The sequence below is a fragment of the Haemaphysalis longicornis genome, unplaced genomic scaffold, assembly GCF_048455015.1.
Source record: "Haemaphysalis longicornis isolate Haplotype H1 unplaced genomic scaffold, Haemaphysalis longicornis Haplotype H1 scaffold_15, whole genome shotgun sequence".
Classification (NCBI taxonomy): domain Eukaryota; kingdom Metazoa; phylum Arthropoda; class Arachnida; order Ixodida; family Ixodidae; genus Haemaphysalis; species Haemaphysalis longicornis.
Window position 1 is genome coordinate 15,466,328 of NW_027526257.1, and position 17,853 is coordinate 15,484,180.

The 17,853-nt window shown below is 45.5% G+C and overlaps 1 long non-coding RNA gene across 1 annotated transcript; it reads left to right on the forward strand.

Annotated features, from left to right (window-relative positions):
• The first annotated feature begins 11,787 nt into the window (after positions 1–11,787).
• On the forward strand, positions 11,788–12,608 carry LOC144165769 (uncharacterized). The gene is made up of 3 exons (XR_013321514.1): positions 11,788–12,056; positions 12,246–12,382; positions 12,470–12,608. It is a non-coding gene; the product is annotated as an uncharacterized LOC144165769 (long non-coding RNA).
• Positions 12,609–17,853: the final 5,245 nt, after the last annotated feature.

Here is a 17,853-nt window from a genome sequence, read left to right on the forward strand (position 1 = left end):
GTCTCGACGGGAGGCGCCGATGAGAACTCGAGGCCCGCAGCGTTTGGCGGAGGGAAGCAGGTACTTCAACTCGAAAGACGAGGAGGGTCGGACAGGTAAATGCGGTCGGCAAGATGGCGGAAGGCACTCTGGGAGAGCGCTCGTGGCTGCGCTTCTTCTTCGTCCCTTTCTCGTGCTCCTTGTAGGCTGGCGTTTCACCGACGGGGGCACTCGCAAGAGGCTAAGAAAAGACTGCTCGAGAAAATTTATTGTGGCGTAATTTCCCAAAATAAACGACTTTCCATCTATAGCTAAAACCAGATCTAACGAAGGTACCGGAAACCGCGCAATATCTTTTTAAAATCGATAACTCGTGAAATCGGGACGGCATTTTACAGGCAGTTGATTTTATAAATTCGATGTATACAGGGGGGGCGCAGTCAAGGTTCTACACTGACATTCTAATTACAGAGGCCGGTGCGCTTGCCTGCGGATAATTTAACAATGCGCTAAAAGACCCCAGTGAAAATAGTTACAATCAACAGGAAGGGTTCTCGCAGAAACGGGTTTTTTCCTGGCAAAAAAGCATGCGATTTTCGCCTGCGTGTGCTTCCGTAGTGCGCAAGTGCATTCAACGGGTCCTCAGTTCCTTCGTCAACCCTAGCAAAGCGCCTGAACAAGTCAATAGCGCCACTCACTTGTCCTGGAGTGGGGATAGGAGCTTCAGCACATCCATGCTTCAGCAGTTTGTTGGTTGCCATCATCCGCTGATATCTCTAGTGCACCGGAAACTGGCTGCAGGGTTTCTTCATGGAGGAAAGAAAAGTTTAGGAGGGAGCGTCACGTGACTATCGTGAAGCCTAGTCATAAAACAATAAAAAGGAAAGTGATGGGAGATGCCCTGCCTCACGTGATAGGCAAGCGGTAGTTCTTTGCGCCTCACGCGGCCACCCGCCTGCCCGCGCTATGCTGCGTTGTTCCGTTTGGTTGCCGGAACGTTGGTTGCCGGGCCGTCCGGGTATTCGGGTTTCGGCGACGAGTCCCCGTCCGGGCGTTGCGCGCAGCGCTGCCTGCAACCCTAAACGCGCAGCGAGCAGATCGTGCAGGCAAAGTGTTCGGACGGGAGAGACAGAAAACATCTTTATTTATCGAGCTCTGGGATCCGTCGAAGTGCGCCGCAGTCGAAGTGTCGTGTTCCGCCGCAGTGCAAAAGCGGAGATGTCAGAGTACGACATCCGTGCCTCACATTTTATTTCACAAACACACCTCACTTCCTTGATTCTGGTAATTTTATATTTTCACCTCCCAGGCGTAATTTACCGTTCGTTACCCATATACCTATCGCACGGATTAGCAGTACACGGACAACCAGCCCGCGTTCTGACTGCGACGCGAGGCGGAAAATGATTTGTTCTTCCCGCGCCCGCACCCAACGTCAGTGGTTCTGCACCTTTTCTTTTCTAATGCACTGAAGGAGACAGCAACGCAAAACAGACATCGTCACGACAATTGTGGTATGTACAACGTGCCACCATGCCGGAGCACCGATAAGGCGAATGTATGCAAATGCGCACGCGAGCGAAACCAAAGCTTCTCGCACAACCTCTCAGCTGATGGGACACTCGTTACAGCGCTATGATGTAAAGGAAAGGTGGCGCGATAACTCCCAGCAAAATTGGAAACGCAATCGTAAAAGCACACCTGGCAAACACCACGCACCCGTAGGCCGCTCCGTGCTTGTGAATGTTTACAGCGGCGCGTTCGAGCAAAGCCGGTCGTGGTTCCAGCGGTAAGCGTCAAATTCGGCTCGCAGCTCGTGAAGGTGCTCCGTGAGCATGGGATCTACGTATCGTGTCGCTTCGAACAGCGACAGTACTTCCACGATACGAGGAATACGAGGGTGGGAGCGCAACGCTGGCGAAAAATCGCGTACGGCGCCTTCGGCAACGCCCGTCGCCTCCTCCTCCACCGGCAGCCAGCCGGAGCCACTAAATGCTACTGCGGGCCTGAGAGTGGTGCATCTTCCATAATGCATTGCGCGGGAGGAGCCCGAGGAGAGGAGAAAGCGGCGTCAGAGGAGGTTGGCTTGCCTAAGCTGCCTAAGCTGTGCCGCCTGACGTCATGCTCCCTCCTAACATTTTTCTTCCTTCATGGGTTTCTTCATCGTTCATAATCTCCGTCGTGTCGCGACTGCGTAGGCGCTCAGGTAGTCGTGCGAGCTCTGATCTGCTACCACTAAGTAGTTAAGGCGACAAAGCTGTATGTTCCCAGAAACAGGGTGGGATTTCTTTGTCTTGCTCCTCTTAAGAGATTGCGGAAATGGGGAATAGCGCTGAAGCTAATAGGTTAGTTCGAGTTCATAAAAGCATGGAGCCGTGTAGGCACCTGCGGGGGAGTCCACATTTGCTCGTTCGACCGCGAAATTCGTAAGATCGGCTTTCGTTGGATCGAGTTTCGACTTTATAGCAAATGCGGTGGGTTACAGAACGGGGAGGCCAAGCGCATCAAAGGGGTCAAGTTGACCAAGTACACATATGGTTCACTAAAACTGATTTGCCCCAATCACAATGCCAGCGATTTTATCGCAGACGACAAGCAAATAATGCAGATATTTGGTATAAAAAATAGGAAGTACTTGTGCCTCCCAAGCGACTATCTGCCTACTACGATGTCACAAAAAGATTGTGTGTGGGATTGGCGGCCGCCGACAAAACCCACCGCCAACAATACGTGACTGGGCGATTGTCGTGGGTCATGCTCTTCCACTTGATCGTATCACAAGAATACTAACGCGCCGTTTACCAACCGCACGAATGTATTTAGGGCTGGCCTTTTTTCAGTCATTCGTACGGATATCGCGTTCCTAAACGCCTCAATTTGGTAGGTTTTCAATTTTCCTTGCATGTGTAGTGGGAAAAAAATCAAACCCAGTTTGCACGATGCTTCAATCCTGACGTCACAGCAGAGCAGCGTTCTTCTCACTAAGAAAAACACGACGACCGCCATGCACGTCACTCAGATCCACTTAACCTGTGTTTGTGCAGGGTGCCCCAGCTAATATGCACCAATATCTTAAGAAAGAGCCATGGCGTTACTCAAACGAAAATTAGTAAAACATGTTTCCAGTACAGTGGAGAAGCGGACTACTTTTTTCGTTATTCAGAATGAATCGATGAATTGCTAATAATTTTCAAACTCGAGAAGTACTTTCCTAATAATTAGACTGTCGATGAGGCACTTGTAGGCACACTTGAGAGGCATCCAGCTGCGGCATTTTCAGCGACAAACTATTTGCCTACTCATTTATTCTGTCTGATCAAGAAGCCTCGCGAAATAAGAAAAACACCACGTGACGGCGGTCCCACCCGCGTCGTAAAGCAATGCCCTCAAACAGGCTGCCTCTGCGCTATCCAGGATGAAATAAAGAAGTGAAAGGAAGAAGAAATAGCGGCCGAGTTTGTTTGTGCCTCATCTGCCACACGCGCCCCGCGAAACATGCTGTTGCTGCTCCTTGCTTGCATGCCATTATCAAGGTCAAGAGCTATCTCCCCGGGTGGGAGACAGGCGAAGCAGTCGCTTTCCATCAGCTTATATGAGGGCGCTGCTTTATGATGTGGGCGTGAGCGCGATCAAGCGGTATTTTTCATATTTCGCGTGGTTTCTGTATCAGTCTGAATAAATGAGTGCGCCAGTATTTCGTCGCAGAATATAGCGCAGTTAAGTACCCCTCGTGGGTATGTACAAGTGCCTCTTGGACACTTTAATGATTAGAAGAGCAATTCTCTCACTAGAAAATTATTTGCGATTATCAATGAAGTCTGATTAACGAAAAAAATACTCCCCCCTTCTCCCCATTACTGCAAACATTACGCACTACGTTTTCTTCGAGTAACGCCATTGCTCTTTTTTAAAACGTTGGAGCATGAAAGCTGGAACGCCCTGTATACGGCTAGTCAGATTAAGAATAAATTAAACGTAAAGTTTTTAAGGCCTTTATTTGCACAGTGGCCTCTTGAGTCATCTTATGTTGTACAGTCCGCCGCAGCAAAGTTATTACAAGCAGACTAGTGATTACATTGAAATTTGAACAAACACAAATGCATGAAAACTGAGGAACACACACACAAACGTTCAAAAGAGGAAACCAGTCAGGTGGTTGGTCGAAAGGATTAGACAGTATGTTAAAAACCACATATCATAGGGAATACGACTTTGTTGATCTTCACTTCACTTCACTAGGGGTGGGTTGTACAGAGATGTAACAAATGCCACAATTATTAACAAGACAGGTACATGGATACACTTTGAACAAAATGTGATGAACAGGTGATAGAAACGATGTCGCGGGGAAGGCCATTCCATTCTGCAGCTGCGCGGCAGAAAAAAGAAGCAGAAAATGTTGTGGTGCCAGAACGGGGTCGGGATACTTGTAGTGGATGGCCCGTACGGGGGGAAATGCGCGCGGCGGGAGCGATGTAAGGTGGTTGGCTGAAAGAACTGTGATAAAGCTTGTGGTAAAGTGATAGTGTAGCGATTCTGCGGCGAGACGAAAGAGTGGACAGACGAGATTCATTTTTAAGGGATGACACGCTGATATATGAACAGGAAGAATGAATGAAACGAGCAGCACGATTTTGCACTGCTTCGATGGCGTTTATCAAGTAAACTTGGTGAGGGCTCCAAATGGGTGATGCGTACTCAAGTTTGGGTCGTATTAGCGATTGGTAAGCAAAAAGTTTTACGTGATAGGGTGAGTGACGCAGATGGCGTTTTAGAAATAATGATCGGTTAGCCGATGAAATGATATTAGTAATATGCGTGCGCCAGGAAAGATCGGGGGTTAGTGTTACACCAAGGTATTTATGAGAGTCACTTGTTTCGACAGGTATGTTAGCGATTTCATAGGAAAATAGGAGCGGATTTTTACGGCGGTGAAAGGAAACTAATTTTCATTTTTTAAAATTAAGGGTCATTGCCAGCGATTACACCAGTCTAACACTTTATTAAGGTCATTCTGTAGGGCTATTTGGTCAGAAGTGTTAGTTATTTTGTGGTAGATAACACAGTCGTCAGCGAACATGCGAATGTTGCATGGTAAATTGTTAGGCAAGTTGTTGATATATATTAGGAATAAAAGCGGGCCGAGGACAGACCCCTGCGGTACACCGGACGTTACAGGAAGCGAGTTAGACTGGGCATTGTTAAGGGAAACAAATTGGGAGCGGTTAGTCAGAAATTGGGCAATTCAGTTTAAAACATCGGGTGGCAGATTCAGTCGAGAAAGCTTCATTAGTAGGCGCTTGTGGGGTACTTTATCAAACGCCTTGGTGAAGTCAAGAAAGATAGCATCTGTTTGTACGTTAGTATCGAGGTTAGTATGCAGGTCATGAAGAAAAGGGCTAGTTGGGTTTCGCATGAAAGGCCTTTCCGAAATGATTAGGACGCCAAGACTGCAACTGTGTTCATTGTGAGAGTTGTTACCTTCCCCTTTTCCCCTCATCATTACCCCCCCACCCCCCCCAGGGCCCCATGGCCTCTCGTCTAATAAAGTTTTTCACTCACAAAAAGCAGTTGGAATCAAGGAACTGCATGATTTGAGAGTATATGATATGTTCCATGAGTTTGCACAGCACACTGGTTAGTGATATGGGGCGGTAATTTAGCGGACACTCTCTGTTACCTGATTTGTGAACTGGAATGACCTTCCCACTCTTCCAGTCGTAAGGCAGAATTTCTGTGGACAGGGATTGAGAAAACAGCAACAGCAAAAATTCGGCAGATATGTGCTTTGTGTTTTTTAAGAGCTTGGTATTTATTTCGTCCGTACCAGTAGAAGATGACAACTTAATTTTGTCTATTGAAGAAAGGATCAATTAAAGAAAGGACCAATTAGCTGGCTCAGCATGCCTATCGCATATTCGACAGCTCCACTAACTGTAAAGACCAATTAAAACAAACTTGTCGAGGGGTGGCTCACCAGTACAGGGGAATGGCAAGATTTGGATTGAGGAAGGCGTGATATTCCTTCTTTTCTGAGGGTTCGCGCCAAAATTTCCCAGAAAAGACAGTATCTCTGCAGTCGACTAAGGAGTGATCAGGTGGCGCTGGTTGTGAACAGAGGCGGAAGTCTATCGACCAAGCGATAAAAGACGACGTTCTTGCATCCACGTTTTTACACGTAGCGCACCGGTGTGTCATTTAAAAAAAATGTTTTAACAGCTGGCGGAGCACGCATTTTTAAACTCTATTTAGAACGTCCTATTATCCGCATGGGATGTACGGCACACAATAAAAACCGACGGGACTCGGGGAGAGACTCTCTACCTGGTGAAAGCGTAATTTGAAAGGTTTGAATTCCTCCGTACGAAGCTGAAGCCTTGGCTGTAGCTCTGAGCTAAAGCGCCGTCGTACGGCATTCTAGACACAGCATATTTTTAAAAGTACTTTCATGGTTTCAACATCACAACTCTCCCGTTTGTACAGTTCAAAGAAGTAATAATTTGTTTATGAAATCCGTGCTCACCATTTGGGCATCGACATCACCATGATGCACAATTCAGGAATGCAAAAGCACAATAGCACCTGTAATATGGAGCAGGAGGACCCAGGCCCGAGTAGAGAAAATGAGAGATAAGGAACTGGTTTGAGGATTAAAACAGGGGGAAGAATATGAGTGCCAACAGAGAAAGTTTTGATGGGCACCCTGAGTTGGTCTTTTTTTACTGAAGGTTTGGTCGTGGAGGTTGCAGCGCAGGGTACAGTCATTAGCGGTAGTAAGGTCTTGTCGTGTTGCTGTTGCTTTCTTCCCTGCATGGTACCCAATCTGAAGATTTGCCAGAAATGTGGAGCTTTTAGAGGCTAACATGCCCACGTCTCAAAACGAAAACAAGTAAAACTTGCAAAGGTAGATGTTGAGGGACACTATACGTGGAGAACACAGAAAACACAGGCAGGTGCTATACCTGCTGGGATAACTACGCCCATTCAGCTCATTTTTGGTATTCGTGTAGTTGTGAGTCCGCCAGTGCGACGTTACGTTTGCAGCATCAGATGTAGAATCTCTCATACTGACTTCTATTACCATCGTTTTGGTATTACCGCCTCTGGCTTTTGTGCTCTTTGTGGTGAAAGCTTACCCACTGAGCGTTTTTTTTTTAAATTAGATTGGGGTGCTTTTTTTAACTTGGGACGTCATTTTGGCGCTCCAGTTTAACGCGACAGACTTATTCTTTCGATGCCTTTCCTGCTTTCATTCGGGTTCACATCCGTGGGTATTCCGCCACACAGCTGTACTTTCGGTAATCATCGCGTACATTTCGGAGACCAGGCGCCTACCCTGCTAATCAGTACAAAAATTGGCTACTCCGCTATTCAAACAAATGTAACCATCCTATATTAAGGCAGTAGTGTTGCTTGGGCTACGTAAACGCAGAAAGCTTGGTCTGTCTCTGTGTGTGTCTGTCTGTGAGTATATTCAGCCATCCGGCCAAAGTGAAACGAAAGCTGTGCAATAGTTTCATATGCTGATATGAATCGGCCCGCCGCTGTACTTTCGCGCATCACTCCTCGGCTGTGCGGCGAAGCCACTGCGTGCGTCTTTCAAGCAGACCCCATCCCCTCGCCCCCCCCGCCCCTCCTGGTCAGTGATTCATGTTTTCATGCCTCGACAAGCCCGGGCCAGACGCTTCGCTTTCTGCGCGTTTGAAACTTCGGCAGTTGGTGCACTCTTAATCTGGTTCCATGTAAGTTCCAGTTAAACGGGGCGATCCACATATTTTTATCTGGATCTAAACGAAGAATAACTGGAACGAGAGATATAAGTGGATCTTATCTGGAACTGTGTATTTGTTTTCTTTAGGTTTGTGGTTATTATGTGGAACCGAATAAATGAGGGGATGCGCTGTCGGCCGTTCCAGTTACTGTTCCACTTATGTCCCAGTAAAAATTTTGAAAAGTGCTTTTGTATATTTTTTGCTCGTGTCTTGTTCCACATAACTTGTGCGCTGCAGTGAAGTATGCACTGAATCGTGCATTAACTGGAACAATAAACCACATATATATTTGACGGGCTTTGGCGCACAAGCGCACGCACAAGCACTTGCACGCACACGCCCACAGACATAGAGACAGACACGAACGCCCACCCGCGCACCCACACATACACACACACATGCATGCAGTCACACACGCACACACGCACGCACCACATAAAATTTAATAAACTTCGTCGATATCTATGGAACTGTCTTAGAGCAGTTTACTTATATAAGACGGCTAAGACGTATTTTTAGTGACGTTATTTGACAGAAAAAAATATGTCCACTGCTATAACAACACCGTACAAAGCATGAAAGGTACGAGAAAAGGGTATCTTAGCGAAAATAGAAATTCCACGAACCCCTCTCAGGTTGTCTGCGGCGCTCAAACCGCTTTAGTGAATATCGTCTTTTGCTAATTGCAGACGCGCAGTACGTCTGAAATCATCAATGACTTGAATTTGAGAAGGACCAGAGGTCCTCAGGTTCTCCTTCTGCGTTTGGTACAGAGCCGCGGTAGTGCTGAAGAATTCATTCGGCTTTTGTAAATACCTCATAATATAGTTGTTGAGACTATTGCATGTTCTGCATTTGGTTCACAAAGCGTCGCAGAAACATTGTTTTTTGCTCAATGCTCAGCCATCAACTCGCTGTGTTGTAGTACGTGCACAATTTTAAGTGCTTTACAGGAAAGTATAAATGGCTACAATCTGCTGTAAAATAGGTACTTAGTCCACGTTATTTATGCCCTGATGCGGTATATACATAGTGTTAACCGACTGTGCCGCATTTCACACTGCACGCAGCATGTCACGCATGCAGATATATGCTTGGATGTTCGATAACATTTTTCGTCTCGTGCAAGCTATTAAGGGTGACTCACCTGATCCAATTCATATGGGACTCACTAATTCATGACGCAAATTCATGAGACTTACTAATTGAAAAGCACCATGTACCGATACAAGAAGTTTTACAAATTCACAGAAATAACACTAACGACCCGGTTTGCTTCTTCTAGAAATAACCCTCGTTAAGACGAACTTGGTTAAAACGAACACTGATTAAGAACCCCGACATTTTTCTCTTGTAACGTCCACAATGCAATACACGTCCGCTTAAGACGAATTTTGGATAATACGAATACATTTTTACGGTCCCATCAGGTTCGTCTTAACGGGAGTCTGCTTTATATCATTTCTTTGCAGAGATAAAAAAAAAAAACAAGAAACGCATTTTGGTTTATCCAGTTTTCACTGGAAGGCGCTAGCGGTCTACCATGCGAGAGTTTTATTTCTTTGTTTCATTAGAGAAGCGACATATATCTAAAATAAGCAATAAGCAAACTAGGCCGTTGTGAATATCGGTATGTATTTGTAAAACTATTCATATTGGTGCACGATGGTTTTTAAGTCCGTTGGTCATGACGTAGTAAGTCCGATAGGAATGCTAACAGGTGAGTCTCTTTTAATTTCCACAAGCAAAAACAAAAACCCCTTTGCAGGGAGCGGTTGATTGGGTGAACGGAACTAAACTTGGACAACTAAATATACCACGTGATACCTGCATTATTTTGTATGTATTAATGCTGAAATGACATTGTAATTCCTAATTATGCTGTGCAGTAACGGCAAAAATGCGCAGAGTTAACTTGCTGCTGTTGTGTCTTGTCATAGTAATTGAAGTTCATTGAATGATGTGCCTGCTCCAGCTGCTTCCCCAGTTGCTTTTTTCCTGTAGTATTGGTGTTCAGGGGGGAAAAGGGCTGGGAAACGGGCCGATGTATTATTACTCGCTAATTAGCTGTAAGTAGCTTTATATAACGTGGGTATCTAAGAGCGTCGCAGTATATTTTATTGACTACGGAAAGGCTTGTTGTCAAGAAAAGCAGTAAATGAAGCCACGCCCTTTTGCGTTCATTGTAAACAGTAACGCAGAAATTGTCATCCAAAGTTAAGCTCGGACATCGCACGCACTCACGGCCCTCAGCGAGAAACAACTTAACCAGTATTTACGCGCTAACGCGGCTATTATCTGAGCTTTGTTTCGGCCTCAGCGGGCGTAAACGTCCGCTTAGACGCATATGCCCGTTTTCCGAATCAAATAAAAGCCATCACGTGTGCCGAGTTGTATGAGCTCTTATGGGGGCGCATCGCCAAAGCCTCCGCGAGAACGAAAGTTTGCCGAAGCCATGAGGAAAAGACCGCCACTCCAGTAGCGCATTCCATGCGCATGCGTCAGCAGCAGCACGGCAGAGCTGTTTTTGCGTTGATTCACGGTACAGTGGGGCTGCAACGGGTACGACGACGACGGATGAAAATCGGGACTGCGTCAACACTTTAAACGACAGCAGCGCTCCCACCTTCCAGGATTCCCTCCGCTAATTTTATGGTCTTCCGCATGCAGCGCCACCAGTGGCATTCCCAAGCGGGTTTCTCAATCGCTCGCGCGATGCGCCTGATATTTACTAAAGTAATTCTCGGTCACGCTGGCGAGAACCGTTACCGCCGTCCCGTTAGCAGTTCGAATGGGTTGATTGCGGCGTGCAACTGGGAATTTTTTAATATCCCCGGGCTGTATTTCCTGTTCGACGAAGTGGAGTTTTGCCAGGAGGCGCAAAAAAGGTCAGTGCTGCTTATTTATGTGCTGGTAACGGTTGTTGTTTTGTGACATCCTTGTTAACTGCGTCCGATAAACATACCGCTTCTCTGCCCGTTATTCGTGTGTCGTCCATCCTTGTGGTCGCGGCGTGTAACATTTTGTGTTGGAGAAACGTTTGCAGCCGTAATTTACCAAAACTTCCGTGTTCGTGGGTCAGAATCGGCTGGACATTTCTGACTGCGTACGTTAGCCATTGCTATAAGGAAGTTGCTGGTTTGCGCGTTTCATGAATGGATTTTCCCTTACTGTGTGGCTTTGCTTAGTTGTATATTGACGGCTGCTGTGTATCTCTGCGGTAGCGAATCTTCTCGGGTTAGTCGATCGCGATAATCGCGCGTGCACACGTGTGCAACTTCCAAGCAAGTTTGTCGGAGCGTCCGTCCTTAGATTTAGTGGTATTTTTAAAACTTTCGTGGTAATTGCGGCGTTGTGTTAGTCTGCTGAGTAGAATGCATTTACTGTGCTTACCAGACCGGGAGTCTTCGACCTTGCCCGTTGCGCGCAAGGTAGACGCTATTTCGAGTTGTGTTGATGTGTTTTGAAGGCGTCATCTTACGTTTATCTGTTCCATGATTTCATGTTTCATGTTTATGTTCCATGTTTCTTCCAATTCATTTGACCAATTGAGATGATCTTTTTCAAATAACATTGCCTGAAGTGTAGAGAAATGGAAGGGACAGTTGTTGTCTTAGCAGTACCGCAGTAACAAACGTTTCTTTTGTAGAGGGGAAGAAATGTGGAAACATGCAGCGGGTATATAGAAAGTGTGCTGCCGTTTCTATGCTGTTAATGTCAGTGGTAACTTGAGACTTCAGGATAATTATCCAATATCCATAATTAGTTGTTGCTACTTCACGAACCGCGTTAGAAATAAGCCACTCTTGCATTTTTATGCCGTCAATGTCGGTGGTAACCCGAGAGTCGAAATAATTTCCGACAACGCTCAGGTGATAAGTTCTTGCATCACTATGTGCACCCAACATTACCCATTTCTGTGCTTCCTTAAACTTAGAAAATATACTGCGAAAGCAGATTGCTACATTCTGTATTCGATCTGTATAACCTGTCCAGATGGCTGACTGATGGCTGACTGACTGTCCAGATGGCTGACTGTTCTCTACACTGGTAGTTTGCGACAGTTGTTTTCCTTTGTCTGAAGAACAGAAATTAAAACGAATTATTTCCATTCCTTACATATACCTCTGAAATCATGGCTGTGGCATTCACTGTGGCTGAAGACATCTTCGGCACGCCGAGGCGTCGTCGTGACAAGTGTGACAGATTATGAATGCTTTGTGGAAGTCATAAAGCCACGAAAGAGTGCCTCTTGAGTGTTGCGTATTATACAGACGTTCACCACTCCGCATGAAGCAATGACAGGTGAGCCTAAAAATGTTCAAATATTTTTATATTTAAAATTGTTTCGCCTGAAAACGTTACCAGGGCTCGTGCTGCAAAATAAATTTTAGCACAACTAATCAGGCATTGTAAGAGATCTTGTAGTACTCCCTTCTTAGAGGGAAGCGTAAATTTATGCTTCGATATTTTTATACTGTTTTTATTTTCTAGGAAATAGGGCGGACCGGGACTTAAAACAATGGAACAAGGAATGTATACTGCCATTTTCCTGGTTATTGAAGGCGTGTGTTCACAGAAAGGAAACACATGAAAGCCGTTGTACGGGATGAAATCATTGCATTCTACAAGTAAGTACGCACTCCCAGTTCTGGAACTTTGATGGTCCCTTTTTAGGTAGTTGCAATATACGTAATGGCTTCGGAACACCATTTCAGTGACAACTTGACCTGGAGGTGAAAACGACAGTAAGAGCTTTTGGGAACACGTTGGCAAAACTTTCCTAGAAATGCACTCCGAGGAGGCCCTGCCAGGAACGCCTGCATCTTAATTTTAGTTGGGTAAGTTGGCATTTTATTTTTGTGGGACTCAATTTATGGTAGTGTTTATTGAAGCTGGCATTTTATTTTTGCGGGACTGAATTTGTGGTAGTTTTCTTTGTAGCAAAATCTTTAGTACTGTTAAAAATAAATCGTGAACTCCAATACTGGGAAATACCTTCACATTCAGCCTGTTTCGGATGCTGCAACATGTGGACAAAAAAACTATTATTTTGCATTCAAGTTTTGCAAACATTTTGCTTTCACATTGAGAGTTGCTGCTGTGATAATACGGCACCACGGCCACGCCCAGTGCGGTTGCTTTCCAGAATTAGAGAACGGCCATTGACAGCCTGTGCTAATATTTTTTGTACATTGTTAGCAGCATTCGCTGAAAAGAAACCAAGAAATCTCTGATATTTCAATCGATTACTATGCTATAAAAGGGGTATCCTAAGCAACTCACTCATTTAAAGCCATCGTCTAAGAAAATTTTCTTCTTCCTTCCTTAAAGGTACATGACGTGGTCCAGTTATTCTCGAGGTCCAGTTCTTTTGAGAGAAGAAAATGGAAGCGTAAATATTGTCTGCAAGAAACACGTCATGGATTTTCCGCCTGCGTTGTTACATCAAGATGTCGTCATTCTCCTCGCCGTATATTTCGTCTTAATCTCCTGAAACGTATGCGACTTTGGAGAGTTCTTGGGACTTCTGCAGAGAGTTCTTGGCCATTTAACAGTGGCCTGGTGTCATTTAAGTTGAAAGCTCTGTTGAAAGACTTGATGTGGTCACTTTACTTGGGGTTTTAAATTATTGTTAGACGTTGAAGCCTATTCGGAAAGATATGTCGTGGTTCAAATGATTGGTGCAAGCGGCATGTCAACTGCAAAAGTGAAGTCGTGCTTTCCTTTGCAATTTTTCGTTGGCACAAAGCGCAGGCTGCCTTTGCAGCTACTCTGTTACTCTGTTAATGTAGTTAATGGCACTGGACGGTAACGTTTTTATTATTCAAGTGCAGCTCGAAATTTTTTTACATGGCAGTGCTGCTGTTGATGGATGCAAACGTGAGAGTAATTATTTACACAGACGGGTTGGGGCTTTATTAATCAATTTTTGTACTGTATCTTAGCTGACACCTAAGCCCTAGAAGAATGCGAAATATACATATTTGACTTGAAAAAGTTGTTTACTTTGAATAAGTTGCATTTGTTGCTTGTTAGAGGCAGTGCTTTGGTCACAAGCATACTGTCGTCATGATAGTAGGGTTTGTATAGCACGCAACTGTGAGATTTACCTGAGATAAATGTTCCGGCTGGAAAAATGCTTCTAAGTTCGCTTGGTAAAATTAGTTACCTGTATGTTTCAACGCTACCTGGCTTGGTTATTTGGAATGTCTGAATTGTTCTTGAGGGAATTAATAACGTCTTTAGAGTTAGGCTGCTTGTTAAATTTTAAAATGCGTAACATGCTCCGAGCTATCTGATTTGTAAAATTTTGTAAGATTCACACTGGGTGCTATGAGTTTTTTTTGAATAGGTTATTTTAAATAGCTACATATTGTCGGGGAAGCAACGCGGCTTCAGTGAAAGGCTTTTTCAGGGCGCGTATATAGTCGGCTTTGGCTACAGTTAGCTTGATATTACAGTGAGCTTGATATTGATATATGGTGTGTTTTAGTTGTGCAATAGTGCCACATGCTTCCGGTAAGTTTTTCTGTGCAAATGTTATATTGTTAGTGTAGGCTCCGGTGTTCTTTTCCTACACTCTTGCAGGTCTTGTGATAATCCAACCGTGTATAGCTTGTATTTTTGGCTTTTCCCTACAATTTAATAGCAAACTGCATATTTTGGAACCGGGATGCGTAAACATGGTATGGCAAGCGCTGTGGGTACTTCCGCATTTGCGGTACCTGATTTCATGTGATAAAACAGCATATTTTATGCTCACTGTTGTGTAATGCTTTTTGAGTTAGTGCGAGGGTAGATGTACAAGTCTGTTTGTGACTCGGTTGCGCTTAAAGCCATCTTTATTACCCATGTTTTTTAGCAAAAAAGAATGGTAAATATTAGCGAAAATAGGAAAATGCCACTTAGATCGTTTTGACCACTTGATATCGTTTTGGTATTTGATCCTGTACGCTGGTCATTTTCTGCCCAAGTGGAAACAGATATGTCTCCGTATCTCAAATGTACGCAATAATACGAGCGAATAAAATTTGCTTAATGTTTTGAAAAGCATTGTATCAGTGCTAATAGTTGGTTTGGTATGTATTTTAATGCGAGTCTTGTTTCTTTTACATGCAGCCAAAACCCAGAACAGGAGGCGGCGGATGAAGCCAAAGTCTCTGTGTGCCGCTCCAGGTATCTCAGACCAGCTTTTATATAGAACTGTGCTCCGATAGGCAACTGTTGGGAACTGTCAGGGACCACACTGCTGCGGCGGTTTCTGTTTTCCAATTGTTGGTATCACTGTGGGCCATATGTCAAGGCTGCGTTAGAATGGTGCTTGCGGTTTCTTTCTGATACCAATGCATCCGCCAGCCTGGCAAATGGCCTCAGTTTATACCAACAGGAAAGCAGATATGTTGCAAAAGTGGAGTCCCATGGACAGCTTCTCAACGTCTATCGGAACACCGTTTTATATAAACAGCTGGTCTGAAGGTACCTGGAACGGCGCACCGGATAAATCCATAATCATTTTACGTGGATCAGTGTTCCAGTGACTTACACTACCCGTTTATTTGGAACAGTGACCCGTATACTTTCATTTGGAACGCCGATCCAGATAATTTAGCTGCAAAAATATGTGGTGCACTGTTCCACTTACATTTTCAGGGTATGTGGAACACGGTTCCAAATATATAAGTGGAACTTTTTTGCAAAAAAGTTCCAGTTACTAAGTGGATCTTATGTGGATCCAGATTAAGAGTGTGGCGAGGCGCGCCAGGACTTCAAGGCCGGCGCGTAGCCATGATTTTTTTTTTTTTTTTGGGGGGGGGGGTTAAAGTTGTTCTCAAGCCCCCCTCCCCACCACCACCAGAAAAAAAATCGCGGTAGTTTGTAAGCGTCCCTAAAGGCTAATACAAAATACATGGTTATTAAATAGACTCCATTGTGCGGATAGCAATGATACCAATCTTATCGCAAGCTTCAAAGGGATAGTCGAGATATTAAAGAAAACCCAAGAAGCAGTGGTGAATCCCCAGCCACTTTCCGGCAATTTCTCCATGACGTCACAGGATCCTGTTGGTACGATTGGCGCGCAACGACCTAAACCACCGCCAAAAAACATGATCGCGCGGTTGTTGAAGGGCCTCTATAGTCAATTGATCCTATCATGTGAATTTCAACTTGCTGATAACATACTCATAACTACGTCTTAGTGCTGGCCTAAACTGCATCACTGCTGCTGGTATTACGTCATTGCAGTGCGAAATTTGCAAATTTTTTATATGTGCTGCCTTGCTTCGGTTGAAAAACGTCTTCTGTGACTGGAATGGAACTGAGTGAGTCACCAAAGGCTAGTTCTTTCAAATTCAACAAGGTTGTATTCTGTCTTCAAATGGGCTGTGTAAGGTCTCACTCATGTATTGGTGTTGATTATGATGGTATTTTAGTGCCAGGTGAGGTTTTAAACGGGAAAAAAATCCGCAGACCACGTGGTGCAAACCTACGCCAGTGATACGGGACGTATACTGCACCGCACGGGCACCTTGTGCAGACATTGCATTAAATGACCATAGTTTCGTGTGATTACTTGCTTTATTTCAACGTGTGTGGTATGATGAGTGTGCTATCCGCAATAAAACGGCTAGGCCTTAAAGGGGTCCTGAAATACCTTCCGCCGATGCATGGATGTACATGCACCCAAATAAAGCAATGTATTTGCAATCTCCTCCCGCAAGAATTTTGTTAAAGCGATGAGTATTAGCTGAGAAATCGTAAATTAAAAACCGCGCATTATCGTCGCTCCGAGTTTCCTCCTCCTTTCGACTTACTCTCCGCTGTTGACGGCGCGCGATCTTTGCCTCCCATGATGCTGCGCTCCGCAGCGGTGACGTACTTCCGCTGTTGCGCTGCTCAGACCGTCGTCTGCTACGGGCAAGCTTTGTTGACACCATGAATCCCGCACGCACTCCGCTCAAGGCTGGAAAAGCGAACGAAAAATCTGGCCGCATGTATGCGGCGGCCTGGCCTTGCCCTTTCGCGGTGTACGTTGCTGGCGGCACATGACTTTTTATCGGCGGCGAACTCGCAGCCGCACGGGGAGGGTCGTGCGCTCGTTCCCTTGATGCACCGCGCACTGTTTATCCAAAAAGCGCCGTATCAGATGTGGCCCCGCTGGTGCCGGGTCTTATTTTGCGGCGGTGGTAATTCCTGCCGGCGCAATGTGAAAAAGACATTTTGAACCGATGCAGAACCCGTCCACAAAACGCTTCAATCATGTGACCAGTTCAGCTTGGGGCGACGCGTGGTGGAGAGCGGCAACGTTGGCAAAACATTCTCCGCCGCGGCTCTGAGCTTTCTAGCGCTGGAGCGAGCGCCATTTCTTTGACAATCTCAAACATCGGTTGCCTTGGCAACAAGGCACAAACCGCTCCAGAAGTCAGTTACGGTTCCGTGATCCCGGTTCAGCTTGGGGCCCCACCTCGCGACATGTGGGCACTGCAGGCGTACCACCCACTCCTATTGGGAAGTGCGAGATGCGTTTGGCATTACAGGAGGCGATGGTGTGTGTGTTGTGGACGCCTTTGTTTCGCGATGAAATGCGACGTTGTGCTTCTGCGGGTGGATAGTTCTTCCCATGGTCTGGATAATCTTTCTCGAGCGACGTACGACTCAACCTCGCATGGGGTATGTGCAGTGTGCGTGGCTAAAAGCCATCGGCTTGTGCGCCAGAGGTAAGTGACTTGCTGTTCGTCCCCGCAAACCGCGCGCGAGGTGAGTACCGAATTTACGACGGGCAGGAGGCAACCCATCCTCTGTCAATCGTGGTTGAGACTTTGAACGCATGTTGTGACGTTGTATTCGTTAGAAACGCATCTCTGGATTGTTTTGAAGCTGAATAAATAGTATGCGTCAAACCCGGGCATTCGGCTCAGGGCGTTCTCTGCAATTGCACGAAAGAAGTGCCACGGGGCTTGAACGCTTTCTTTAGGGAACGTACTCAGGTAAGAGAATATCCATGTCGTGTTATGGCCGTGTTGCATTCAATACAAACGGTTAAGCGTTTGTTTTACACTTGTTTCGTTTGTCGTAAAATGCCCAAGCACTCCGGCACTCC